The 27,947-nt window shown below is 43.3% G+C and overlaps 1 pseudogene; it reads right to left on the bottom strand.

Moving 5' to 3' along the window:
• Nucleotides 1–698: 698 nt before the first annotated feature.
• Nucleotides 699–24,791, bottom strand: LOC132659488 (antigen WC1.1-like; annotated as a pseudogene).
• Nucleotides 24,792–27,947: the final 3,156 nt, after the last annotated feature.

Here is a 27,947-nt window from a genome sequence, read left to right as displayed (position 1 = left end):
ATCTCCTGCCATATCAATAAACAAGAAATGTCACAGCCATCAGTGATTTCTGGCCTCCAAATGTGAATGAGGGCTCCCTAATCTTTGATTCTGGGGATGCTGCCACCCTCCATGGTGATTGCTGAGGAGTTGGGAGAAAGCAGGAAGCAGCTGTCTGCCGCTGCTTAAGGTAAACAGGGAAACAGGGTTGCCCCAGATAGCTGAGCTGCGTATGGAAGGATTGAATCCAGTGAGTCCAGAGGCTTGCATCTTCCCACACATAGAACACTACATTCCTTAACTTGGTACCTGATCTTTGATGTTCAGACTGCCTGCTCCCTTTGTTGCAGACTTGTATATAGGCTGACTTCCCCTGCTGCCTCCTTGGAGCAGTTTTCTCAGAGATACTGAGATGCCATCTCCAGGGCTTAGAGTCCTAAGCATTCCCACCAAATAAAATAACTCTATCAGGTTCTGACTATATTTTCTGGTCGGCAAATTCATCTTGCTAGGAAGGAGAGTGTGAACATGGACCAAGTTTAGATGCTTTTACTAAGTAGGAGTGACCTGGAGCATTTGTGATCTCAGGCAAAGTCATGGCCTCATTAGCCTTTGAAGGAGGTGAGAATACAGGGCAGTGCACTCATCGTGTATTTTCTTTGAGGAAAATGGTGTTTGAGGACCAATCGTCTAAAAGCATTTGACATGGAACTTGGTAATTATTAACAAAGCAAAAGTTACTTTAATCAGAATATTTCATTTTGAGCAATTTCCATATAACACCATCACAGGTCAGCCTCTATTGAAATACAGGCAATTAGAATATCTGAGGCATCATCTTGTATTTAATACAACATCACAGGAAAGTCACTGTGGATGTTCCAGGGACACTGAGTTCAACATCATCACACCCAGGGTCCCCTTTCTCCCCCTGGAGTAGGCAGGGGCTCTCTTCTCCTTCCCCAGGATCAGCTTCCTCTCTAGAGATGTTTAGAGAAGAGCCTGAAAAGGCAAAGAGAAGCATAATTAGAACTGAGACAAAGGAACTGGACGGGGTGTTGGAAGCGGGTTAAACAAGTGATGATGACAAAGCATCCCTGGGAGCCAGGTGTGGGCAGGAGGCTCAGGCTGTTTCACACCAGTTACAGGAGGATGGATCCAGGCTGTCCTCTCAGGTCAGGTCCATGTGGTCACTGGGGCCTCAGTTCATATGGAAATTCTGCATCACAGGAGACCTGTGCTCATACAGGAGCTCTGGGAAGACCTGCTTCCAGGCTACACAATAGCAAGGAGATGCCCAGGAACAGTAAGAGCATAACAATTTAAATATTCTCCTCTCACAGCTGACAGATGTGAAATCACAATGAGAGGCAGAGTGGACAAAGGGAAAATCTGAGTTCCTCACTCATAAACCAACTCTGCTCTTAGTTATCTTGACACATGTTCCCAAATGTCCACAAAGAGTATCACGGGTGCATCCACAGATGGCCCCTCCCAGGGACCACACAGGCCCTCAGATGGATAAATACTCTCTTCCAGAGAAAGAGTGTTTTCTCTTGACAACTGAAATATCTGGAGGAAATTAGACCTTAGCTGACCATAAGCTCTGAGTCAATGACCCACCAACATGGCTTAATGTTAAGGCCACCATATACCACAGACTTTGTACATGTCATTGCAACCTTAAACACACAGAGCTCATCTTAAATTATCAGATGACTCACAAATTTCAATACTGCAATACATTTTCTAAATCTCTGTCTTTCACATGCAGGCAGCACAGAGATGTTATCAAAACACTTGTCTGCTTTTGGATTTGGTAAATATGCTCAGTTAATCTATAAGCTATCTATTTCTTTTGACTACTATACAATGCTTGTGGGATCTTAGTTCCTTGACCAGGGATTGAACCCAGAGGCCCTAGCAGTGAAAATGCAGAGTCCTTACCACTGGATTACCAGAAAAGTCCCTAATCTATAAACTTTAATGCAAGCATATTACAAATAAAATGAAAATTTATGTTGCATTATGGGGACATAAATGCCAAACGTAGACTGATTCCTCACCCCCCAAGGAGTCTGACAGCATTAAAGATGGCAAATGGTTGAGAAGGGAAGTGTTAGTCACTCAGTTGTGTCTGTTTGCAACGCTATGAGCTGTAGCCCACCAGGCTCCTCTGTCCATTGGATTCTCCAGGCAAGAATACTGGAGTGGGCAGACATTCCCTTCTTCGGGGGCTCTTCCTGATCCAGTGATCAAATCCAGGTCTCCTGCATTGCAGTTGGATTCTTTACCTTCTGAGCCACTAGGGTGGCCCACCCAATGCATGAGGTTACCCATATTTTGAAACTGCAGAGAGGCTGGGCATTGAAGAGCTCAAATTTACCTTTTCCAGGACAAAGACCAAAGATTACAGGGGATCAGCTACCTGATCCCACCCACTCACCTGTCTGAGACCTCATCCCATCTTCCTTCTCTGGGAGCACTTCCTCCTTGCTCCCCTGAGAGTCATGAGGAGCCCCAGGCACTGGTACCTCTCACCATCATCATAATCCTCACCAGGGGCATCAGTCCTCTGATCTGGGGCTTCTGAGGGCAGAGCAGGGGTCAGATGAAACCACAGTAAGGGGGTTGGTCTGGGAAATACCTAAGATCCTTCTGACCCAGAGTTTCTGAGCTGCTAAATAGAGGCACCAGTCACTCCTTGTTTCAAAAGATTTTTTTCTCAAAGACCATGTTTCATTTTGATGTGTCCATAAACCAAAACATGATTTTACATATCTTAATATTTCCTGTTTGAAAATATATATCCCAAAGTAACTCTCCTACCATTGAGCATTACTAAAGTATTTTGACATATTGTGCTTTACAGAAATTATTTTTAAAACTAGTGTGTGCCTGTTGTGATTCTGGACACAGAGAGCCTGGCTCCAATGTGAGACATCACAGAACAGTCAGAGAAAGGGAAGGACGGGCCCCATCTGGACACAAGGGAGCCTTCTGGTCCATCAAAGGAAGACTGTTCCCACTGCATCTTGTCTCCATGAGGGAAACTCTCCTCCCAAAGCCCAGCTGAGGCGGGTCCACCTCTATCACCTGGAGCGGATCTGGAGTCATGGCTGCCCTCCCCATCTGACAGGAGGCCTAAAGTGGAGAAAAACATCACATGACACACGGAATGCCCCTCCCCACACCCATGGGACCTGCATTAAGGCTGGGAAGGGACAGGCCTGGCTCCTGCAGTGTAGATGGGGGCTGGGGCTCACGGGGCTCTGCGAGGCCATCCTGCCACTTTGGAGAGCTGCCTCTGTAAGCCTGGGCACATGTGGGGTCTGTGGATGCTGAGAAGATGTTCACAGCCAATGGGAGGTGACAACCAGAGGTCCCAGGAGGGCAGGCAGAGACACCCACCTGGGCTGCCCAGAAGACCCTCCTTCTGAGTCACAAGGTAATCGAGCTCCTCATACACGGCTTCAGCAAGAGCATCTTCATAGCTGGATAAGGCTGAGAGATCCCCCAGCAGGTCAGAGATGCCGCCCAAGACATCCCGATCCAGCAGGCCCACCTTCATCTCCCCCATGCTCACACAGAGGCTGCCTGGGCCTCAGCAGCATCTCTTACCCAGTGCACCATGTCGGCACCTTCTCCCCTCGCCTGACCTGAATTCACAGCTCAGCCCTGACTCTTTCTGGTCTCACAGGAGAGGCCATGACTTATGAGAGTTCACACCCTAGTCCTAAGAACCTCCGTCTGCTCAGCCCTTACAGCTCAGCATGGAGCACATGGAGCTCTACAGACTCAGAACAGAGACCTGGCCCAGGTTCCCCTCCTTACACCTGCCCCATCTCCTGCCTCCACACACTCTCCCTGGTCCCCAGTTCCCCCTGCCGCCCACCTCTGTGCTCTGCTCTCCATCTGAGCAGCTGAGTCACCAGGATGATGAGGACCAGGAAGAGAAGGGACACCAGGATGAGGCAGAGGACCCCAGGCAAGGATAAGATGCCAAGGAGAGGATTTGAGGCTGGTCTAGTCCCTAAGGAGAGCAAGGCAACAGGGTGGGGAGAAGGTCCTGGGCACAGAGAAACTGCCTGTACCAGCATTTCCGGGGGCTCTGGATGATGGTATAGCTTCAGACACAAATATACTAATAGTGACTGGGTTCCTCCAGGTCTCGTCCTGAAACGAGTCAACTCCACTCCTGCCAGTGGGGCCCCGAGGCAGAGCCGGGGATCATCAGGGAGCTGCCCTGCCGAGACAGCCTCTAAGGACCCAGCTCATCCCTTCTTCTTGGGCATCAAACATTCCTGAGACCTGCACCTCACCGATGAGGAGCAACACTCAAGGGCAGGTGGGAGAACCTTAGAATCTGCATCACTGGAACCAGACTCTCTTGGATCCTGGGCCTGAGAAACATGTGGCCCCGGGAACCAAGGCAGGGGCATTCCCCAACAATGCCCTGGCTCCTTCCCAACAGCCAGGACTCCTCAGGCTCTTTCCTCTCCTGAGCTGTCAGAGAGCCCACAGAACAGGTTATCAGAATCTGAGTATTCTCCCCTGACCGTGGATGGATCACAGTACCTGCTGTATTTAAGGGCAATGTTGTCCTTACACCTAAAGAGAAAAACAGGAGATTAGGTAAAGGGAATTGGACAGATCACAGGGTAACCCATTTTTCCCTTCTGAGCCCTAAAATCACCCCCTCAGTCTCCATGACATCAGTGTCCAGTCCTCCCAGCTTCACTGTGCTAGATCAGAGCCCCAGACACTCTCTGAACACAAACTCCCCACCACCCCTGGTCCAGCCCCCTGCCCCCGCCCTGCCCTAGCTCACCCAGGATGGACCCCGAGCCCCTCGCTCACCAGAGCACCTCACACCAGCATCCTCCTCATGCTTGCAGTCACTCTGCCCCCAGGGCTCCGCAGCACAGTCCCACAGGGAGGACTCCCGGCCCCCGCACCGCACCTCGTCCAGCCAGATGCTCCCATTTCCAGGGCCGAATGCCCCGCCAGCACAGCTTCCAGGGCGCGGCCACAGCCCAGCTGCTGACACACCACCTCGGCCTCTGCCAGGCTCCAGGAGTCATCGCACACGGTGCCCCAGGAGCCGCTGTGCCAGACCTCCACCCGCCCTGAGCACTCGCTGTCTCCTCCCCTGAGCCGGAGCTTCTCTCTGAAAAGGCATCGGCCCCTCCTGTGACTGCCCTGGTGGGAGGAAGGAGGCCCTGGGACCCACAGGGGTGGGGGCGGGCTGCCATACCTGTGCAGGGGGCAGCAGTTGGACAGCTCTTGGGTCTTTTTCCTGCACAAAATAGGGAAACAGTGGATCAAGGACAGCTAGGGGTGGTCCTGTCCCCGCATAAGATTATCTAGGGTCTGACTCAGTGCAAATGACATGTGAAAACACAGGCGCATTATCTCCTGGGCTGAGACGTTCAGTGCATGTGATCATCAGCTGAAATAACTGTAACTGTGCATCATTTATTGGTCTCCACACCCCACAACAAATACAAACACACACAGACACAGGCACATAGACATTTTGTAGACTCAACTTAAAATCATCACTTAGATTGGAAAGCATAAAATCACTCTAGCAACATCCTTCGGGGTTGAGACAGACATAGAAACAGACAGTAAGTCACCTGCACACGAGATATAGGCTTCCTCCTTTGGAGAGCAGGAACTGTATTTCCAAGGGTCAGAAGGACACTGCCAGAGAGAGGTGTCAGTTTTCCAACACTGGATTCCATCTACCCACCGGGGTCTAGAACCTTCTCTAAGAGCAACAAAAGTGTCAAGGGTTCCATTGTCCCCACAGCCAAGCTGTCTGCAGATCATGGACACGGTGATGCCGTCTATGGGGTACGGCAGACACTGCCCCAGGTCCCGTTGTAGAAAACTTCCAGCCACCCAGCACACTGCTGGTCCTCACTCACCATCCTGAGGGCCAGGAACTCTAAGGTTGAAAGAGAGGAGACAGGACACACTGAGCACTCCGCTCAGTGCTCTGGGTCTTCCTCTCTCCCAGAAACTGTGACCATACATCCCTGAGCCAGCTGCAGAGATACCCACTAGTTGACAAGACTACCATTGCCTCGCTTTCCCCTGACTTTGTCCGTTTGTGTCTTTCTATTATCCACGATGATGTAGTGGATACAAACTGAAAGAAAGACCAACTGGGGCACCTGCAGGATGGAGAACTGACTCCTGCTTCCTGAAAAAACTCTAAAATGGTTTGTGGATGGAATGTGATGTGGGTATTTGGGGAGGGAAGCAAAATAACAGAGCCACAAATGTCCACATACCAATCCTTAGTACCTGTGAATATGTTACCTGACCTGGCAAAAGGGGCTTTACATATGTAACTAACTTGAGGACCTTGGGATGAGGCTGGGAAAGGGGGCCTCCAGGAAGAACGCAGCCTTGCGGACACTGGGATGTTGGCCTGCGGAGACCCTCAGCAGGCTCCTAGCATGCAGAACTGAGCAGAGTAAATCTGTGCTTTCCTTACATCATCCACAGGATCTCCAGACTGTACTACCACAGGGAACTGGAGAGAGAGCCCTGCTTTCACGTGGAAACCGTCAGAAACGGCTCTGCCAGGAAACACTATTGAGAAAAAAGGACCAGAATTTCAGCTGCTGCAGGAGGAAGTGAAAGCACCTCCTCTTCACGTCTGCTGAAAAGACAGGCTCCATGCGAGGAAGCGCCCTTCTCTAGTCCTTTCTGCCTCTCTCCTTCAGGGATCAGACCCCAGTCCTCCAGAGCCCCACCCCTCCCCCAAACTGTGGACAGTGTGCAGCGCAGACCTGAGCAGATGACCCCCGTGTCTTCCTTGTGTCTGCAGTCATGCCGCCCCCAGGCCCGGGAAGTGGACCGCCACACGTGAGACTCCTTTCCTGTGCAGTTCAGGTCGTCCAGCCAGATGGGCCCTGATCCTGCCCCAAAGTGAGCAGACCCCGTGGCATTGAGGGCTTCTCCACAGCCCAGCTGCCTGCACACCACGCGGGCATCTTCCAGGTCCCAGCCGTCATCACAGATGGTGCCCCAGGAGCCCTGGTCAAGGATCTCCACTCTTCCGGCGCAGGGACCGCCCCCGTCCACCAGGCGGAGTTATCTGTTGTCTGAGAAGACAGAAATGGGACGGTGACGGTGGTGAGGGGGGCAAGGGGGCAGGGGCTAAGAAGGTCTTCTTTCCTGTGGGACCCTCACCTGAGCAGTAGGGGGGGGGGGGAGGCTCTCCTCTGAGGCCTCAGAGCCTGCTGGTTGGGACACAGAGTCATTGCACTGGGGCAGCACCTGGGTCTGGTTTCCTGCAGAAAAACCAATGATCAGAGGGCTGGGAGGGTTGAAGTACTGAAAACTAAATTAAGGTTAAAACATGACCTAGCAGTGGAGCCTGAAATGAAAGCTGTGACATATCAGTAAAGTTATCATAACTTTAGTGTCCACTTTCTCTATGGAGACTGCCTCTGACAGTGCCATAATTTTGGTTTAAGCCAAGTGTTGCACTGAGTTCAATAAGGTGTGTTACTCCTAAATCTATCCCTAAGTAGAAGAAGCAAAACAAAATCCTTTCTGAAGAATTTCTACAATTTTTCATCTTCAATGTCTATCATTTAAACAAATAATTATGCAAAAGAGATTTCATGGAAGCTCAAGAGGCAAAAGGAAACATTGGAAAGAATATCCCAGGGTATCCAGCTATTAGAGTTACCAGATGGAGAATTTGTTTTATTTTGTTATTATTTTTATTACTGGAAGATAATTGCTTTACAATGTTGTGTTAGTTTCTGCTGTACAACAACGTGAATCGGCCATTAGTACACATATATACCCTCCCTCTCCAGCCTCCCTCCCGCCCCATCCCCCATCCCACCCTTTCCGTCATCACAGAGCATCTAGCTGAGCTCCCTGTGCTACACAGCCGCTTCCTGCTACCATCTGGTTCCCACGCGACAGTGTATATCAGTCAGCGCTACTCTCTCGATTCATCCTGCCCTCTCCTAACCACCGCGGTGTGTTCCCATCTGTTCTCTAGGTCTTCATCTCTGTTTCTGCCCTGAAAATAGGTTCACCTGTACCCTTTTTCTAGATTCCATTGACAGAGAATTTAAACAGCCGTGATTAAAATACTCATCAAATTAACTCACAAGATATGTATCTTGGCAAGGAAATGATTACAAAAACAAATAAAAATTCTAGAGCTAAAAAACTTAATAGCAGGAATTAAGAACTAGAGAATGAGTGTATCTCAGTGTTAGATCAGCATAAGGTAGAAAGAGTTCAGTGGAAGATCAGAGGACAAATATTCCTCTGTTTAGAAATGCTGGTCACATGGTAAGTGTCCTAGTTATAGTGCTGCAAAACAAATTCCCCCCAAAACTTAGCAACTAAAGTAAAACATATATACTTCAGTTTGCTCATGATTTCCTGGGTGTAATCTGAGAAAGACTCCACTTGGCAGTCCTGTCTTGGGGTTTTTCATGTGGTTGCACTTAGATGTCATTTGGGGCTGAAGTTTGCTGAGACTTGACTGAACTGTGGTTAACACCTGTGGAAATTCCCTGAAGTATTTTAGGGATAAAGGGACATCATGTCTGCAACCTAATTCAGAAAGAGTTTACATATTTAGGGACAAATGGAACAGGAGGGGGACAGACCGAAAAAGAGGGGAGACAAACAGAGAGATAAAGATTAAAGCAAAACAGGGAAGCAGGAAAGATGGCGGAGGAATAGGACGGGAAGATCACGTTATCCCTCACAAATTCCTCAAAAGAACATTTCAACGCCAAGCAAACTCCACAAAACAACTTCTGTAGGCTGGCAGAGGACATCAGGCAACCAGAAAAGCAGACCATTGTCTTCAAAAACAGGTAGGAAAAATATAAAAGACGAAAAAGGAGACAAAGGAGGTGGGGAGGGAGCTCCGTCCTGGGAAGGGAAGCCCGTCCCGGGAAGGGAATTTTAAGAAGAGAGGTTTCCAAACACCAGGAAACACTCTCCCTGCCGAGTCTGTGGCGAGCCTTGGAAACACAGAGGGCAACATAACAGGAAGGAAAAATAGATAAATAATTAAAACCAAGAGATTACAAGCCCACCAGTAACTCCCCCAGCGGAAAAGCAGCACAGCCGCCTGCATCCGCCATTGGGAAGTGGGGGCAGGGCAGGGACGCGCGGGAGGCGCGGGCTGCAGAGCTTTGTAAGAATCGGGCAGGAACGCCCCACGCGCAACCAGAACGATCTAACTTGGGCTAGCAAACCAGACTGTGGGATAGCTACCACGCGAAAAGCTCGAACATAAGACACCGCCAGGACCGAGCACAGAACAAAGGACGGAGCGGAAAAAGCCGGCTGCAGACCATTCCCCGCCGGGGACAGGCAGCCAGAGCCGTAAGGTCTGGAAAGGGGCAATTGCAGACCCGGAGAGACTTTACTTACCTAACTGCAAGCAGGCTCCTTTGCTAAGACTTCTGGGGGTGCTGGACAGTCACAGTCTGCCTCACGGGTGCGCCAGCGGTCCACCCAGAGAGCTGAGCGGCAGCGGCGGAAAAGGTGACAAGCCGCGGCGATCGCGCTCGCCAAACTCCTGAGCTACTCGGACCTGGGAAGGGCACAAAGCGCAGTCCCAGCCGCATTTGTGCCTCTGAGGGCTGCCTGAGGGCCGAACCTGAGCGGCTTGGACCGGGAAGTGCACGCAGCCTAGGGCCGGCCCCCAGACGGCTCCCAGCTGAGCATCGTAGAGCCGGAGTGGTTTGTGCGCCGCGAGAAAGGACAGGTCAAGCGGGGCAGAGATACTGTGTACACACGACAGTGCTATTTGTTTGCAGCATCCCCCTCCCCACAGCGCGACTGAACTAGTGAGCCTAAAAACCAGCAAACAGAAGAAGTTAAACAGAGGAACCACCTTGGAAATGAGCCCACACGGCCCATAACATCAGAGAAGAATCAGATATATTTTTAATTTTTAATATTTTTAAAATCATTCTTTTTTTTTTTTTTGCCTTTTGCTTTTTTTTTCTTTTTTTTTCCGAGCTTTTTTCAATTGTTAAGTCTTCTATTTTCCTCTAATTTTTATTTCTATAACCTAGTATTACTATTTTTAAAAAAAAAAAGACTTTTTTTTTTTTTTAAGGCAAACACCATATATACTCTTTGGATGGTTGTTGGTGTTTTGTTTTGTTTTTTTTTGTTTGTTTGTTTTTAATAATTCTTTTTTCCTTTCTTCCTTTTTCCTTCTGCTTTTCTTTAATATTGTATCTTTGAAAATCCAACCTCTACTCCAGATTTTTAATCTTTGTTGTCAATTTTGTACATTTAAAAACCCAAACTTCACTACCCAAGTTTACCTGAGAGCGAGATTACTGGCTTGTCCACTCTCTCCTCCTCTGGCCTCTCCTTTTCTCCACCAGGTGGCCTCTGTCTCTTTTCTCCCCATCTCTTCTCTATCCAACTCTGTGAATCTCTGTGTGTTCCAGACGGTAGAGAACACCTAAGGAACTGGTTACTGGCAGGATTTGTCTCTCTCCTTCTCATTCCTCTCTCTTATCCTCCTGGTCACCTCTGTCTACTTCCTCCCTCTCCTCTTCCCTGTATAACTCTGTAAATACCTCTGAGCGGTCCAGACTATAGAGCGCACATAAGGAAGTGACTACTGGCTAGCTTGCTCTCTCCTCTCTTGATCTCACCGCATCTCATTCCAGTTACCTCTAACTACCCCTCCATCTTCTCTTCTCCTTGTAACTCAGTGAACCTCTCTGAGTGTCCCTCAAGGTGGAGAAACTTTTCATCTTTAACCTAGATGTTTTATCATCGGTGCTGTATAGATGGAGAAGTCTAGAGGCTACTGTGAAAATAAAACTGAAAACCAGAAGCAGGAAGCTTAAACCCAAAGCCTGAAAACATTAGAGAACTCTTGAATTCAGGGAACATTAAGCAATAGGAGCTCATCAAATGCCTTCATACCTACACTGAAACCAAGCTCCACCCAAGGGCCAACAAGTTCCAAAACAAGACATACCACGCAAATTCTCCAGCAACACAGGAACACTCCCCTGAGCCTCAATATACAGGCAGCTCAAAATTATCCCAAAACCTTTGATGTCTCATAACCCATTACGGGTCACTCCACTGCACTCCAGAGAGAAGAAACCCAGCTCCACCCACCAAAACTCCAACACAAGCCTCCCTAACCAGGAAACCTTGACAAGCCACTGATAGAACCCCACCCAAAGTGAGGAAGCTCCATAATAAAGAGAACTCCACAAATTATCAGAATATAAAAAGGCCACCCCAAACACAGCAATATAACCAAGATGAAGAGACAGAGGAATACTCAGCAGGTAAAGGAACAGGAGAGTTGCCCACCAAACCAAACAAAAGAGGAAGAAGTAGGGAATCTACCGGAGAAGGAATTCCGAATATTGATAGTGAAAATGATCCAAAATCTTGAAATCAAAATGGAAACACAGATAAATAGCCTAGAGACAAGGATTGAGAAGATGCAAGATAGGTTTAACAAGGACCTAGAAGAAATAAAAAAGAGTCAAAATATAATGAATAACACAATAAATGAGATCAGAAACACTCTGGAGGCAACAAATAGTAGAATAACGGAGGCAGAAGATAGGATTAGTGAAATAGAAGATAGAATGGTAGAAATAAATGAATCAGAGAGGAAACAAGAAAAACGAATTAAAAGAAATGAGGACAATCTCAGAGACCTCCAGGACAATATGAAACGCTCCAACATTCGAATTATAGGAGTCCCAGAAGAAGAAGACAGAAAGAAAGATCATGAGAAAATCCTTGAGGAGATAATAGTTGAAAACTTCCCTAAAATGGGGAAGGAAATAATCACCCAAGTCCAAGAAACACAGAGAGTCCCAAATAGGATAAACCCAAGGCGAAACACCCCAAGACACATATTAATCAAATTAACAAAGATCAAACACAAAGAACAAATATTAAAAGCAGCAAGGAAAAACAACAAATAACACACAAGGGGATTCCCATAAGGATAACAGCTGATCTGTCAATAGAAACTCTTCAGGCCAGGAGGGAATGGCAAGACATACTTAAAGTGATGAAAGACAATAACCTACAGCCCAGATTACTGTACCCAGCAAGGATCTCATTCAAATACGAAGGAGAAATCAAAAGCTTTACAGACAAGCAAAAGCTGAGAGAATTCAGCACCACCAAACCAGCTCTCCAACAAATTCTAAAGGATATCCTCTAGACAGGAAACACGAAAGGGTGTATAAACCCGAACCCAAAACAATAAAGTAAATGGCAACGGGATCATACTTATCAATAATTACCTTAAACGTAAATGGGTTGAACGCCCCAACCAAAAGACAAAGACTGGCCGAATGGATACAAAAACAAGACCCCTCTATATGCTGCTTACAAGAGACCCACCTCAAAACAAGGGACACATACAGACTGAAAGTGAAGGGCTGGAAAAAGATATACCACGCGAATAGAGACCAAAAGAAAGCAGGAGTGGCAATACTCATATCCGATAAAATAGACTTTAAAACAAAGCCTGTGAAAAGAGACAAAGAAGGACACCACATAATGATCAAAGGAACAATCCAAGAAGAAGATATAACAATTATAAATATATATGCACCCAATATAGGAGCACCACAATATGTAAGACAAATGCTAACAAGTATGAAAGGGGAAATCAACAATAACACAATAATAGTGGGAGACTTTAATACCCCACTCACACCTATGGACAGATCAACTAAACAGAAAATTAACAAAGAAACGCAAACTTTAAATGATACATTAGATCAGTTAGACCTAATTGATATCTATAGGACATTTCACCCCAAAACAACGAATTTCACCTTTTTTCAAGTGCTCATGGAACCTTCTCCAGGATAGATCACATCCTGGGCCATAAATCTAAACTTGATAAATTCAAAAAATCGAAATCATTCCAAGCATCTTTTCTGACCATAATGCATTAAGATTAGATCTCAATTACAGGAGAAAAACTATTAAAAATTCTAACACATGGAGGTTGAACAACACACTTCTGAATAACCAACAAATCACAGAAGAAATCAAAAAGAAATCAAAATATGCATAGAAACTAATGAAAATGAAAACACAACAACCCAAAACCTGTGGGACACTATAAAAGCAGTGCTAAGAGGAAAGTTCATAGCAATACAGGCATACCTCAAGAAACAAGAAAAAGTCAAATAAATAACCTAACTCTACAACTAAAGCAACTAGAAAAGGAAGAGTTGGAGAACCCCAGAGTTAGTAGAAGGAAAGAAATCTTAAAAATTAGGGCAGAAATAAATGCAAAAGAAACAAAAGAGACCATAGCAAAAATCAACAAAGCCAAAAGCTGGTTCTTTGAAAGGATAAATAAAATTGACAAACCATTAGCCAGACTCATCAAGAAGCAAAGAGAGAAAAATCAAATCAATAAAATTAGAAATGAAAATGGAGAGATCACAACAGACAACACAGAAATACAAAGGATCATAAGAGACTACTATCAGCAGTTGTATGCCAATAAAATGGACAACGTGGAAGAAATGGACAAATTCTTAGAAAAGTACAATTTTCCAAAACTGAACCAGGAAGAAATAGAAAATCTTAACAGACCCATCACAAGCACGGAAATTGATAATGTAATCAGAAATCTTCCAGCAAACAAAAGCCCAGGTCCAGATGGCTTCACAGCTGAATTCTACCAAAAATTTCGAGAAGAGCTAACACCTATCCTACTCAAACTCTTCCAGAAAATTGCAGAGGAAGGTAAACTTCCAAACTCATTCTATGAGGCCACCATCACCCTAATACCAAAACCTGACAAAGATGTCACAAAAAAGAAAACTACAGGCCAATATCTCTGATGAACATAGATGCAAAAATCCTCAACAAAATTCTAGCAATCAGAATCCAACAACACATTAAAAAGATCATACACCATGACCAAGTGGGCTTTATCCCAGGGATGCAAGGATTCTTCAATATCCGCAAATCAATCAATGCAATTCACCACATTAACAAATTGAAAAATAAAACCATATGATTATCTCAATAGATGCAGAGAAGGCCTTTGACAAAATTCAACATCCATTTATGATAAAAACTCTCCAGAAAGCAGGAATAGAAGGAACATACCTCAACATAATAAAAGCTATCTATGACAAACCCACAGCGAACATTATCCTCAATGGTGAAAAATTGAAAGCATTTCCCTAAAGTCAGGAACAAGACAAGGGTGCCCACTTTCACCGCTACTATTCAACATAGTTCTGGAAGTTTTGGCCACAGCAATCAGAGCAGAAAAAGAAATAAAAGGAATCCAAATTGGAAAAGAAGAAGTAAAACTCTCACTGTTTGCAGATGACATGATCCTCTACATGGAAAACCCTAAAGACTCCACCAGAAAATTACTAGAGCTCATCAATGAATATAGTAAAGTTGCAGGATATAAAATCAACACACAGAAATCCCTTGCATTCCTATACACGAATAATGAGAAAGTAGAAAAGAAATTAAGGAAACAATTCCATTCACCATTGCAACGAAAAGAATAAAATACTTAGGAATATATCTACCTAAAGAAACTAAAGACCTATATATAGAAAACTATAAAACACTGATGAAAGAAATCAAAGAGGACACTAATAGATGGAGAAATATACCATGTTCATGGATTGGAAGAATCAATATAGTGAAAATGAGTATACTACCCAAAGCAATTTACAAATTCAATGCAATCCCTATCAAGCTACCAGCCACATTTTTCACAGAACTAGAACAAATAATTTCAAGATTTGTATGGAAATACAAAAACCTCGAATAGCCAAAAGCAATCTTGAGAAAGAAGAATGGAACTGGAGGAATCAACTTGCCTGACTTCAGACTCTACTACAAAGCCACAGTCATCAAGACAGTATGGTACTGGCACAAAGACAGACATATAGATCAATGGAACAAAATAGAAAGCCCAGAGATAAATCCACACACATATGGACACCTTATCTTTGACAAAGGAGGCAAGAATATACAATGGAGTAAAGACAATCTCTTTAACAAGTGGTGCTGGGAAAACTGGTCAACCACTTGTAAAAGAATGAAACTAGATCACTTTCTAACACCGCACACAAAAATAAACTCAAAATGGATTAAAGATCTAAATGTAAGATCAGAAACTATAAAACTCCTAGAGGAGAACATAGGCAAAACACTCTCAGACATAAATCATAGCAGGATCCTCTATGATCCACCTCCCAGAATGCTGGAAATAAAAGCAAAAATAAACAAATGGGATTTAATTAAAATTAAAAGCTTCTGCACAACAAAGGAAAATATAAGCAAGGTGAAAAGACAGCCATCTGAATGGGAGAAAATAATAGCAAATGAAGCAACTGACAAACAACTAATCTCAAAAATATACAAGCAACTTCTGCAGCTCAATTCCAGAAAAATAAACGACCCAATCAAAAATGGGCCAAAGAACTAAATAGACATTTCTCCAAAGAAGACATACGGATGGCTAACAAACACATGAAAAGATGCTCAACATCACTCATTATTAGAGAAATGCAAATCAAAACCACAATGAGGTACCACTTCACACCAGTCAGAATGGCTGCGATCCAAAATCTGCAAGCAATAAATGCTGGAGAGGGTGTGGAGAAAAGGGAACCCTCCTACACTGTTGGTGGGAATGCAAACTAGTACAGCCACTATGGAGAACAGTGTGGAGATTCCTTAAAAATTGCAAATAGAACTACCTTATGACCCAGCAATCCCACTTCTGGGCATACACACCGAGGAAACCAGAATTGAAAGAGACACATGTACCCCAATGTTCATCGCAGCACTGTTTATAATAGCCAGGACATGGAAACAACCTAGATGTCCATCAGCAGATGAATGGATAAGAAAGCTGTGGTACATATACACAATGGAGTATTACTCAGCCGTTAAAAAGAATTCATTTGAATCAGTTCTGATGAGATGGATGAAACTGGAGCCAATTATACAGAGTGAAGTAAGCCAGAAAGAAAAACACCAATACAGTATACTAACACATATATATGGAATTTAGGAAGATGGCAATGACGACCCTGTATGCAAGACAGGGAAAGAGACACAGATGTGTATAACGGACTTTTGGACACAGAGGGAGAGGGAGAGAGTGGGATGATTTGGGAGAATGACATTCTAACATGTATACTATCATGTGAATTGAATCGCCAGTCTATGTCTGACGCAGGATGCAGCATGCTTGGGGCTGGTGCATGGGGATGACCCAGAAAGATGTTATGGGGAGGGAGGTGGGAGGGGGGTTCATGTTTGGGAATGCATGTAAGAATTAAAGATTTTAAAATTTAAAAAATAAAAAACTAAAAAAAAATAAAAATAAAAAAAAAAAAAATAAAGCAAAACAGGACTTCCAGTTCAAGATGGCAGAGTAGAAAGAATGAATATGCAATAGAAAAAGTGAAACATACTGGATAAAAGTAAAAGATCATGTTTCACTTTTTCTATTATCTCTTCTTTTATTTTTTTGATGTTCTTACTCAAGTCTTTATCAAGTGTAGTAGAAAAGCTTTTTTACAAATATATATTTATGTATAATATATATATTTTAGAAAACGTAAATTTTTGCCTAACTAAAAAGTTTATGACATTTTGATTCCACTTGTTTGACTTAGTATTAATAGAATGCTAGATTTCTAATTTAAAAATAGATATGCAACAAGTAACAGTGGTTTACTGTATAGTATAGGGAACTATAGTCAATATCTTGTAATAACCTATGATGGAAAATAATTTCAAAAATAACAATGTGTATTTGTATAACTGAATCACTTTGCTTTGCACCTGAAACATGGTAAATCAACTACACTTCAATAAAATATATATATATATATATATTTTAAATATATGTATTTTTTTAAAAGATTAAAGCAAAATACTAACATTGGGAAATCCAGGTAAAGGTCATCTGGGAATTTTTATATTATTCTTACAACTTTTCTGTAAGTCTCAAAAAAATATTAAAAGGTGAAACAAGTCCAAAAGAATCATTCTTAGGACACTTTTACACACAAAAAAATACGACTAGCATCAAAAATAAATGCCTAAGAGAAAACCTAGTAGAAGATGGGCAAAACCTCTGAGAGAAATTCAAGACCTAACTGAATGGAGGGATATACGATGTCAGTGAATTGGGAGACTCAAAATTGTTAATCATCCTCAAATTTATACATAGATTCAATCTAGTTACAATCAAAATACATTTAGGCTTTTTTTTTTTTTTCGGGGCGGTGGGGGTGGTGAAAAGTGACAAGCTGATTCTAAAATTTATACAAAATCCAAAAGGCCTAGAAAGACCAACACAGTTGGAAAGAAAAGAAACAGTGTTAGAGGAGTTAATAAAAAGTAACTCTGAAATGGCAACCCACTCCAGTACTCTTGCCTGGAAAATGCCATGGACAGAGGAGCCTTGTAGGCTACAGTCCACTGGGTCTCAAGGAGTCGGACACGACTAAGCGACTTCACTTCACTTCACTTCATAAATTAAAACCATCCAGACAATATAAAGATACAATAATTAAGACATACAGTATTGGAGCCAGGATAGACAAATAGTACAATGGACAGAGCAGACAGTCATAAAGGACAGACATATATGCCCTTCTGCTGATGACAAAGGTGACAGCAGTGGGGAAAAGAGCCTGTTCAGTAAAAGATTCTGAGTCAGCTGGATGTCTGTATGAAACCTGACCCTTATCTTACACAGATATCTATCCCAGAAGGAATGTACAGTTATATGCAAGAGAAAATAATTAAATTGCTATAATATTTCACCATGAAATGTCTACTTTTTGAGACACAGATGCAAGAACAGACAGTTGGACTCACTGGCAGGAGTTGTTGTTGTTGTTGTTCAGTTGCTCAGTCGTGTCTGACTCTTTGCAACACCATGGACTGCAGCACACCAGGCTTCCCTGTGCTTCACATCTCCCAGAGCTTGCTCAAACTCATGTCCACTGAGTCAGGGATGCTATCCAACCATCTCAACCTCTGTCATCCCCTTGTCCTCCTGCTTTCAATCTTTCCCAGCATAAAGGTCTTTTCTAATGAGCCAGCTCTTTGAATCAGGTGGCCAGAGTATTGGAGCTTTAGCTTTAGCATCCGCCCTTCTAACGAATAATCAGGAGTGATTTCCATGAGGATTGATGGGTTTGATCTCCTTGCAGTCCAGGGGACTCTCAAGAGATTTCTCCAACACCAGAGCTCAAAAGCATCAATTCTTCAGCATTCAGCCTTGCTTATGGTCCAACTCTCACATTCATACATGACTACTGGAAAAACCATGGCTTTGACTATATGGACCTTCATTGACAAAGTAATGTCTCTGCTTTTTAATATGCTGTCTAGGTTGGTCATAGCTTTTCTCGCAAGGAGCAAGTGTCTTTTAATTTCGTGGCTACAGTCATCATCTGCAGTAATTTTGGAGCCCAAGAAAATAGTCTACTGCTGGTTCCATTGTTTTTCCCATCTATTTGCCATAAAGTGATGGGACCAAATGTTGACGTATGGCAAAACCATAATCTTCATTTTTTAAATGTTGAGTTTTAAGCCAGCTTTTTCACTCTCCTCTGTCACCTTCATCAAGACGCTCTTTAGTTCTTCTTCACATTCTGCCATAAATGTAGTGTCATCTGCACATCTGAGATTATTGATATTTCTCCTGGAAATCTTGATTCCAGCTTGTGCTTCACCCAGCCTGTCATTTCTCATGACGTACTCTGCATATAAGTTAAATAAGCAGGGTGACAATATATGGCCTTGGTGTACTCCTTTCCCAGTTTGGAACCAGTCCATTGTTCCATATCCTGAGGTCACTGCTGAGTTTTCCATATTTGCTGGCATACTGAATGCAGCATTTTCACCGCATCATGTTTTAGGATTTGAAATAGCTCAGTTAGAATTCCATCTAGCTTTGTTGGTAGCGATGCTTCCTAAAGCCCATTTGACTTTGTACTCCAAGATGTCTGGCTCAAGGTGAGTGATTATCTGAGTTATTAAGATTATCTGGGTCATTGAGATTTTTTGTGTAGTTCTTCTGTGTATTCTTGCCGCCTCTTCTTAATATCCTCTGCCCTGTTAGGTCCATACTCTTTCTGTCCTATATTGTGCCCATCTTTGCATGAAATGTTCCCTTGGTAGCTCTAATTTTCTTGAAGAGATCTCTAGTCTTTCCCATGCCATTGTTTTCCTCTATTTCTTTGCATTCTTCACTTAGCATTGCTTTCTTATCTCTCCTTGATATACCTTGGACCTCTGCATTCAGATGGGTATATCTTTCCTTTTTCGTTTGCTTTTCACTTCTATTCTTTTCTCAGCTATTTGTAAGGCCTCCTCAGATAGCCATTTTGCCTTTTTGCATTTCTTTTACTTGGGGATGGTTTTGATCACCACCTCCTGTACAACATCATGAACTTCTGTCCATAGTCCTTCAGGCACTCTATCAGATCTAATCTCTTGAATCTATTTGTTGACGGGGGGATGATTTGAGAGAATACCAATGAAACATATACATTATCTTATGCAAAACAGATAGGCATTGAGAGTTTGATGTATAATGCAGGGCTCCCAAAGCTGGTGGTCTGTGACAATCTGGAGGGATGGGGTGGGGAGGAAGATGGGAGGAGGGTACAGGATGGAGGGGACAAATGGATGCCTATGGCCGATCCATACTGACGTATGGCAAAAACCGTCACAATACTATAAAGTAATTATCCTCCAATTATAATAAACAAATTTTAAAAAGAGAAACTACCTTTTAAAGCCAGTTTTCCCTCAACCTCTGCTCTTGGGGGCGTTTCACTCCAAGAGCATCCTAAGTACCAGTAGCCTTTCCCTCTCTTACCTGAGCAGATCACAGAGGCTGTGTTGCCATGGGAACAGTCAGGACCACCCAGAGCAGTCACCCGGCAACTCCACAGGAAGGACTCAGCCCCCGGGCAGTGAAATCAGGCTGTTGAGATCTGATCACCTCTTTCAACCAAATGTGGTCCTCCGGGGGTGGAGATGGCGACTCCACAGCTGAGCTGACGACAGACAACATTGGCACTGGCCAGACTCCAGTGGGAGGCAGAGAGTGCTCTCCATCATCCAGAAATGTTCACCTCCACCTGCCCCTCACACTGAGAGGAGCCGTTTGTCATGAGCCGGACTTCTGAGTATGCTGGATACGAGATAACAGAATTTCAGAAACATCTCATGATTTCTCACCTGAACAGAGTATGCAGGGAGGTTAGTCCTGACATACATCTCACCTGAACAGATGAGCTGAGCAGCTCCACTGTGGTGACAAGTTCCCCCTGGACAGGGCAGTCTGGGACAGGACCAGAGCTTAGGCTCCTCCCCCTCACACCTGAACTCTTCAGCCCAGACCCGGCCATCTGACTCTCTGAAGGGCACGTGTCCCAGGACAGACACAGCTTTGCCGCACTCCAGCTCTGCACAGATGACTTGGGCAATGGGGAGTGTGACAGTCCCATCAGACACTGGGATCCAGGCTTCTCCAGAATACACTTCTACTCGCCCTGAGCAGGGCCCATCCTTTCCAAACAGATGCACAAATCCTGAGAGAAACAAATAAATAAACCCACTGCATGTTCATGATCCTGGCTTGGCAACTGGAAACATGTCACAGGCAATGGTGTAAAAGCTTTTATTTTCCAGGACTGAGGCATGAAGAGAAAATTTGACAGTGTCAGAAGTGCATTTTCATGAGTGAATTTCGGAAGAGAAATCCAGAAGGATTTGCAGAGTCAGTTTGGAATGGCTGAATTCCAAAAACTTATATTTTGATGTTGGTTAGGATGTGAATTCCTCATTTAAGGGCCTGGAAACTATAGGGCCCAAGGAAACTGCACTGCAATGGGGCGTCAGACTTGGGTGCAGAACTGAACTAACCCAGAGTGAAATAGGTCCTTGGGATTCAAGAGGTTAGAGAACCAAGATCCAGACAAGGTTAGAAGTCCATCCTGAAATTTCTGGGGCTAAAAGTCGAGCCAGATTTTTTCTCAGGAGTCAATATTCAAGTCACTGATACAAGAGAAATCAATTGAGAGATCTGAGTGCAGGTCAGTCTATAAACAGACTTATGGCTTATGGAAGGAAAGCTAGATATTATAACAAGTCTACATTTTATGATTCCCATATATTTCTCATAATCTCTGATGGTGAAAAATTCCAAGAATTTCTTAGCCAACTTGAATTGTGAAAAGAAATTGTCCACAGATGAGTTTGAATATGAAGAAAGGTCAGAGTCATAGGAGAAAGGGTTGGTCCTAGCCATCTATCAAGAAAGCCTAGGATTTGCCAATGAACCTGGAAGAGAATGAGTTCTCAGTGGGACTATCCAAAATTGTGTTGATTACTTCATATTACTGGTTTTCCTCCAACACATGAGAATCTTAGCAGATGCTATGGAGTGAAGGCAATTTAATGTTTTTAAATTCTATCTATATGCTAAATGGAGCTTCCCAGGTGGCACTAGTGGTAAAGAACCCGCCTGCCAATGAACAAGTTCAATCCCTGGGAGGAGGGCATAGCAACCCACTCCAGTATTCTGTCCTGGAGAATCCCACGGATGAGGGAGCCTGATGGGCTACAATTCACAGAGTCGCAAAGAGTCAGACATGACTGAAGAGACCTAGCATGCGCTCATATGCTAACTGCAAACTACTTTCCTATTTCTTGAGAAACGGTCATCATGCTGTTTGAAAAAAAAGAGAGGAGGAGAAGAAGAGAAGACAGAGCAAACAGTCATATATAATTTACAGATTTCTACCTTACAAAAGCCTCAATATGGATGAAAGAAAGATTTGGGGAAAATATCTGTCCAGCAAGTTTTTAACACATTTTACCCCTGTGCTCCTTCCATCTGTGACTTAACCCTGTTTCCCTTTCCCATTTCTCCCACTGCAAACAAGAGAAAACAATCCTAAGAGCTACAAACAGATGCAAAAGAGACTCTGAAAGGGAAGAACTTCTGTAGGAGTGGAGTGTGGCTGGGATGAGGGGTAGGTTAACCTGGGAGTGGATGGGGTCTGAAACTGAAAGAGGGAGACTAAGGAAAGACTCACGACATGATTTGACCTTCAGGGACCATATTTTGGATAGAGGAAAGGTAACCTAATGAAAAAAATAAAACTTCTCACTATAAAGAACAATTTTTAAACACATTTGCCTGATTTCTGACTGTGCTTATAATTATTTATGTACACAGTGGAATCCTTTCTGGTAAATGACTCTGATTTCATAAGTATGAGGACATTGAAGGTTCAGAAAGAATATTTCAACAGAATAAAAATGTACTATAGAGAACAGGAGAGAACAGAAAATACACAATAGAAATTAATGAATCGAAGGACCAGCTTGACCACTTATCCAAGAGGGAATGGCAAGAGCCAGGATGATCTGTGAGCCTTTTGTTACTTACCCACTTTCAACTCCCCAGTCCAGGTTAGGACATCTGGTGTGGTCTGGCTGGGAGTTTGGTCATAGGATACACATTCTAATTAAAACATTTTTACTTAACAGATTGTTAGTTTCTATATCAATCCCATGCAGTTACAAATTTAAAAAGAACAAGAAAGAAATATTTCTTGTATGCTGTTTCATATACCAAGATACATGCTAAACATTTAAATATATGCTGAATAATCTAAAGTCATATACCCATCAGGATAGATACTTCTGAGACATATTATTATTTGTTTTTTATTTTCTACTTCATTTTAAATTTTATATGAAAGCATATGTGTGTGAAAATTGTAAGAAAATTTGTGCAATAGGAGGCTGGTGTGAGTGGATAAAGGTATTAAATATAATAAAAAATACATCCTTGTCTGATCTCCTGCTGTACAGACCTCCTGTATCCTTGGACACATGTAGCATCCTCCACACCACACCTGGACCCGTAGTGATGCTCAGAGAACCCCATATGGCCTTTGACATCTCCCATTGCCCTTCTTTTTCCTCTTAGCTGCTATAAGTCTCCTCCTCCTTCTTCAAAAATTACAGGTGTCCTCTTACTCCTATTCCTATCAAACAAGCCCCCAAACACAATTCTTTTATATCTCAAAGACATCAGGTATAAAATATAATTTCTTACCATAAAACATATAAATTCATATTTTATTGCCTATATTTTTGACTTGTCAGTGTGTGGCTAAGTGTTCCTCCAAAATTTTTGTTTATATAGAGGTTTTAAAGGAAAAAAAAAAAAAAGAACAGACAATCCTTTCTAATAACAATGAAAGGAGAACCCAGACTCAGAACATTTCATCCACAACTCTATTGTCCTACCAGTCAAAGAGCTATGGATATTCAAATCTAAATTTTCAAAGGGGACTTGCAATTTGGCACAAATCCATAAGTTCCTCTCTGATTTGTTTGATGATGTCTCCTGTGCCTCCACTCCTACTAACCTAGCACAAAAAAGTGTATCACACCATATATTCAGAAAGGACTCCAGCCTGGAAGGTACATCCTCATTCCAGCCTTTTCCTCCCATGGGCTCACTGTGCAAAGCAGGTGCATGTGGTGATTTGCAAATGTTTCACTCTTCCAAAAGTAAATAATATAAAAAATGAGCATCAATTTTTATTGGGATATAGATTAAGCTATATCAGGCAAGATCACTGGAGAAGAAATAGCAGAGACTTGTAAGAGGAAAGTAGCAATAAATGAAGCCATTCAGGAAATCAGTTCTGAATATTCATTGGAAGGACTGATGCTGAAGCTGAAACTCCAATACTTGGGCCACCTGATGTGAAGAACTGGCTCCTTTGAAAAGACCCTGATTTTAGGAAAGATTAAACGCAGGAGAAGAAGGGGAAGATAGAGGGTGAGATGGTTGGATGGCATAACCGACTCAATAGACATGAGTTCGAGTAAGCTTCTGCAGTTGGTGATGGAGAGGGAAGCCTGGCATGCTGCAGTCCATGGGGTAGCAAAGAGTCGGACACCACTGAGCGACTGAACTGAACTGATCACTCAGAGATACTTTATGCCTTCAAGGAGGATATCTCAGACATCTCTAGCTTACACATCTATTGCCCTGGTGATCAGACACCAGCTTCCTTGGAGCTTCCTGTCCTTTCAGTCCGTGGGCAATTCACTGATCATACCTGAGCAGATAACTCCTGCATCCTCATCATGACCGCAGTTGTGTCGCCACCAGCCCCGGGAAGGGCACTGCCACACGTCGGACTCCATTCTTCCACAATACACGTGGTCCAGCCAGATGGGTCCTGATCCCGCCTCAAAGGGAGCAGACTCCACGGCACTGAGGGCTTCTCCACAGCCCAGCTGCCTGCACACCACACGGGCATCGTCCAGGTCCCAGCTGTTTTCACAGATGGTGCCCCAGGAGCCCTGGTCAAGGATCTCCACTCTCCCGGCGCAGGGACCGCCCCCGTCCACCAGGCGGAGCTGTCTGCTGTCTGAGGAGAGAGAAATGGGACAATGGGTTGCTGACCAGCAGATGAGAAAGATCTTCTGTCCTGTGGAACCCTCACCCGAGCAGTTGAGGGCACTCTCCTCAGAAGCTGATGCTGCAGAGTCATTGCCCTGTGGAACATTTGGATCTGGTTTCTTATAGAAGTGATGAGCATAACAAGGATGAAAATGGACAAAAACAGGAAATATTACTTTACTAAATAGTCTGAGACAGATGGTGTTACAAGGTCCTATCAGAGTTAACATTCTGATTTGTAGAGCTCTGCACAGAATCTGAGAAAGATTTACAGGAAATGTTGGTTTCTCTACCCTGAGTGGTTAAATGAGTTCAGAGTCTCAGGATTAGGCTGGTAGCTGGATGTATTCTTTATAAGCTACACACCCTTGGTCATTGACTTTAGAGTCAGGCAGTGGCCTCATCAGAAGCCTCGCGGAGCAGCCATGAACCCTCTATCATTAAAATCGTTCTCCTTAGTATAGTCATGAGAACTGAAAAACAAATGGTCTGTGAGACGCCATGGTTTACCCCAGAATACTCCACTTATGATTCTAAGCTTCAAACTCCAGATCTGGATACTTAGTTTCAAAAAATACAATCTCTTTGAGTAGATTAAACAACCCTGCATGAGAGATGATGTCAGAAGACATTGAATGACATTGGCCAGACTCTACTGGGAATCACAGAATGTAACTTCTTCTCCCAAATGAACATAATCTCTCCTTGGACTTTGTGTCAGGAATTGCTATTATCTAAAATTTGGAGTTGTTTGTTCTCTAAGGGAAAATATGTATTTCTAACTCACAGAGGAAAAATATGTTACTTTCCTGCTTTGAAAGCCTTTGAACAAGCAATATTGACAGACACACTGCATTATTCTCTCCTTTGATACATAACCAGTCATGGAAAGAAAGGTTAAATGATGTCTATCACTGTTGTAGTTTAAGTAAGTGACAAAGTAGAGAATAAAACCTCAAATTCTGTACTTCCATGAAGAATGGAAGAGAAAGCAGGCCAATTGTGTTGTTAAACACAACTTCAAATGCCGGAAATTTTCTTTAAGTAAAAGTATCATTGGAAAAGACTCTGATGCTGGGAGGGATTGGGGACAGGAGGAGAAGAGGACGAGAGAGGATGAGATGTCTGGATGGCATCACTGACTCGATGGATGTGAGTCTGAGTGAACTCTGGAAGTTGGTGATGGACAGGGAGGCCTGGCGTGCTGCAATTCATGGGGTTACAAAGAGTCGGATACGACTGAGCGACTGAACTGAACTGAAGGGTATCAGACATTTGTGGACACAACATGGACTAAATATGCTAAAATTCTAAAGAGTGGAGATCATGTAGTATGTTTCAATGTTAGCCAGCTTCTTTTTCTCTGGAGGAATTTCCCAACTTGGTGCCTGGGTTAATGGCTTAGAATCCGGGCTCAGAGCAACAGAGGACTCCTATTTGGACAGAGAAGCCAGCATAATTTTGGGTTACCTGGTGGTGAGACAGAGCTGGAGACCTGAAAGCCTCTCTCACACAGCAGACTCTTCCCTCGAATGTGTGCTCATTACACAGCCATGAAGCTGGCAGGGAGCCAGAGATCCATGCCGACAGTCTGGGAGAGCAGAGCGGCGACTCCTGCCCTCTCTTGGGCGCTGAGCTACCAGAGTATCCCAGTTCTCAACTGAAATCTCTGAAGGCCCAACATGGACAGAGAGGTAAGAGGAGGATTGAGTGCTACCAAAACCTCGACCTAGACTTGTTACAGCTCAGTTCTCAGTTTATTTATATATTTGAGTGATCTTCGACCCTTCTACTTGCTTAACAAAACAGAATATGAATCCTCTCAAGGGTTATAAAATGTATCTGGAGGATCATTTTTTCAATGCCGAAGGCATGGGATGACATGACATGTTAACAAAGTGGAAAAAAGAAAATAAGAGAAGGCAGAGACTCACGTGATAGAGGTGCTGGAGTTAGCAGATACAGATTTTAACCATGATCAATATATTGAGGAAAAAAGAGGAAATGAGAGAATAAATGGGTGAAAAGATGAAAAACATTAACAAAGAATTGTAACTACAAAAAGTCAAGGAGCAGTTACCAACCGAAAATAAAATGTCTAGAGAGTTGAATTAATAAGTTCAGAAGAATTTTAGAGAGAACTCTACACAGAACTACTGACTTAGAGGAGTCCTAGAGATGAGAGATGAGAAGAAGGAGGAGTTACAGGAGGAGAAGAGAAGCTCAGAGAGACAGAGCAGCAGAAGTAACACTTGAAGATACAATAACTGAGAATTTTTTAAAAATGGATGGATGGGCATGAAAACTCCCACACCTAGTAAAGCTGCTGAAAATCAAAGGAAAAAGGAAAATTTGGAATAATAACAGATCTGTTTAATACAAAAGAAAGGGGGAAAAGAGAGGGAAAAATAACATAAAGCACATGGGTCAATTAAAAGGAAATGATAGATACGAGCCCCAAAATACCAGTAATTGCAGTTACAGTAAATTGATTAGATACTTCAAATTAAAGCCCATCTTGATGAAACCACAAAATCCATGTAAATGCCACCATGAAGATATTCAGCTTATATATGAGGGTGAAGAAAGGTTGAAAGTAAAATGATGGAAAAAATGTACATACTTTGTGAATCCTAACTGTAAGAAAACTGGAATAGCTATATAAAGGTCACAGAAAGTAGACTTCAAAGCAAGATGTGCTAATTGAGTTAAAGAGGGTATTTTCATGATTATAACAGGGTACACCCTTAATGAAGATATTATAGATATTAAAATCCAAGAAAATGTCAAAACATTGCTTTGAAATATAGAATAATACTTGACAGAACAAAGAACAGAAGTAGACAAAATCGTAATCAAAATGGGGGACTTTAACATCCATTTCTCAACAGCATGCAGACCAAGTATGCAAAAAAGAATGAAGAATATAGCAGATGTAAACAACACAGTTAGCCAAATAACATATATAGAGCAATAAGCCAACAATGAAAGAATTTGTTATTTACATTATTGTTAATTCGCTGGAAACTTCCATTTTTAAATGATCATCAGTTCGGCTCAGTTCCGTCGCTCAGTCGTGTCTGACTCTACAGCTCCATGGACTGCGGCATGCCAGGCCTCCCTGTCCACCACCAACTCCCAGAGTTTACTCAAACTCATGTCCATCGAGTCAGTGATGCCATCCAACCATTTCATCCTCTGTTGTTCCCTTCTCCTCCCACCTTCAACCTTTCCCAGCATCAGAGTCTTTTCAAATGAGTTAGTTCTTCACATCAGGTGGCCAAAGTATTGGAATTTCAGCTTCAACATCAGTCCTTCCAATGAATATTCAGGACTGATTTCCTTTAGGATGGACTGGTTGGATCTCCTTGCTGTCCAAGGGACTCTCAAGAGTCTTCTCCAACACCAC

The sequence above is a fragment of the Ovis aries genome, chromosome 3 (assembly GCF_016772045.2).
Source record: "Ovis aries strain OAR_USU_Benz2616 breed Rambouillet chromosome 3, ARS-UI_Ramb_v3.0, whole genome shotgun sequence".
In the NCBI taxonomy this organism is placed as follows: Eukaryota; Metazoa; Chordata; class Mammalia; order Artiodactyla; family Bovidae; genus Ovis; species Ovis aries.
This window is presented reverse-complemented; position numbering and strand designations above follow the sequence as displayed.